The sequence below is a fragment of the Mirounga leonina genome, unplaced genomic scaffold (genome assembly GCF_011800145.1).
Source record: "Mirounga leonina isolate KUSES-001 unplaced genomic scaffold, KU_Mleo_1.0 Mir_165, whole genome shotgun sequence".
NCBI classification, from domain to species: Eukaryota; Metazoa; Chordata; class Mammalia; order Carnivora; family Phocidae; genus Mirounga; species Mirounga leonina.
This window is the reverse complement of record NW_023270415.1, coordinates 39,354,335-39,356,343: the sequence shown is the minus strand read 5'-3', so window position 1 is coordinate 39,356,343 and position 2,009 is coordinate 39,354,335. Positions and strand designations below refer to the sequence as shown.

Sequence of the window (2,009 nt, the reverse complement as noted above, 5' to 3'; positions counted from 1 at the left end):
TAGTTGGACTGTAATGTATGGTCTGTCAACCTGTGAATCTTTAAAGTATGATTCAGGTATTGTTGTATTCTTTACTGTGTAATAAAAAAGTTTAAAAAAACTTGTATTCTCTGCCTCCCTTCTCCTCAGTGTGTGCCATGACTGTCCCCCCCAACCCCCAACCCCACCCCCCCCCGTGGGGCTGAAGCACATCTGTAGCCATCCAGCTATGAAGCGTGCCTCTGGAACAGGAATTGGCCTATCCAGGATTGGTGAATAGCGAATGATGTCAGAACAACGCCGAAGGTCAGGTTGGTTCGGCAGAATGCTACCCAGGCAAGAGGTGTGGAGGGAGAATTACGTCTTTCCAGAGGAGCGGAGACCGTGCTGGGCTTAGGTTAGTTAGCAGCTGCATGCGCGGGGCCACAGAGGCCCCTCGGCTGTATTTTGATGAAATTAGAAATGAACGCCTACACTGGTCGACCTCTCCAGAGAGGTTCCTCCCAAACTCAGGAGGCTCTGGCTCTTGTGGTGCTCGGCTCCCTGGGCACACCTGAATGGCAGACCCGCTGGGGCAGAGCTTGCTTCCATCTGCCTCGTCCGCCACCCTTCTTTAATAAAGCGTAGCCAGCATTTTCACTCTGGTTTTTGTCCATTGTTACCGTCGGCTGTGGCAGCTTCTAGCTTTGCCAGGACGTCCGAATCCTGCCCCCTGACGTGTTATTTTCACGTCCTCTAGTTATAAAGTTGGTCAGAGCTTGAAGCCCTAACCCTTCTTGTCCCCACCCCGTGAACCCTGCTCATTTTTATGTGTCATTTTCGGAACCACGGGATTTCGGTTCTGTTTTGGTTCGTGTTTTTGTTTTGTTTTGTTTTAGTAATGTATGTACCACATTGTAGCAGCAATTTCTTTTCCCTCTGAATGTTCTCGACTTTGTGGGCCAAAAAATAGTTGCAAGGAACAGGAAGACCAAGCCTGTGCACAAAAAAGCTGTGTCTGGAGAGAGGGCATGAAAGTAAATGCTGGTTAAATGGGAGGGTGGCTTGCGACCATCCGTTCAGCTTCCCCCATGAGCCAGCTGGGTTCCTGCCCCCAGGATGTGGCTTCTCAGACCGGTCTTCCGGGGAAATGTGGCTTTTCTCACATACCATACTCCAGAAACAGGGAAAAAAATATTTTAATAACGGGCACCTCTAAACCCACTCATCTGCAATAGGGTTGGATACTCAATGATTTATTTTCACAAAAGACAAACCCGCCTGACCTAAATTCCATATCCTTTTTATCCCTTCCCTATCCATGTTCATGTATCTTTTTTTTTTTCTCTTCCAAGTGGAACAGGCCAGAAACTAGCAGACAAGAACAGAAATGGGACCCACTGAAATAGTTCCCTTCTAAGTAGTTCTTGAAAACACCTCTGTGACATTTTCATGCGAATGGATATGTTGGGCAAATGGGAAATGCTTTGTAGTTTATATGAAAAATATGAGCAAATCTAGAGACTTTTAGGTGGTGGGCCCCATTTTTTCTAGAAGTGTTTAATGATGTATTTGATATTATAAAAGAATGTGTCTGCCATGAAAGAACATACAGCTATTTCTCTGCAGTGGGTGGGGAGGGAAAGAGCAAAGGGGCACTATTCTGTATGGGTATATATACCCTTACTCCAAGGTGAATAAATAAAGTTGTGTTTGCTCAAATCTGTCCCTGGTCAGTCTGTTCTCAGTCATACTGGGGAAACTGAGTCAGACAAATACAGACAGTGGTTTTTTTGTTTGTTTTTTCCCCATCTCACCTCCCCATCCATATAAGCAGGGATGTAGGGCCAAGTTCATTACTTCTTCACTTTTGGAATTTTCAAGTGCAGGTAACATTTGTTGAAAACTCCTCAACGTTATATGTGGGGCATCGCGAGAACTTAAGATCGAGACAATAAAATTGTCTTTTTTACTATACTAAAAATCACATTTGAATGGGGGGAAAGCTTCTGACAGGTAAGAGAAAGAATATCTGCTCTTAGTTCTTAATG

General features: G+C 45.0%; 1 protein-coding gene across 7 annotated transcripts in view; it reads left to right on the top strand.

Moving 5' to 3' along the window:
- RUNX1T1 (RUNX1 partner transcriptional co-repressor 1) overlaps nucleotides 1–100 on the top strand; it is a 141,005-nt gene extending 140,905 nt beyond the window's left edge. For all 7 annotated transcript variants that reach the window (XM_035011507.1, XM_035011509.1, XM_035011508.1 and 4 more), the window contains one exon: nucleotides 1–100. This exon is cut by the window's left edge and continues 3,919 nt beyond it. The gene's annotated coding sequence lies outside the window, so the exon portion shown is untranslated.
- Nucleotides 101–2,009: the final 1,909 nt, after the last annotated feature.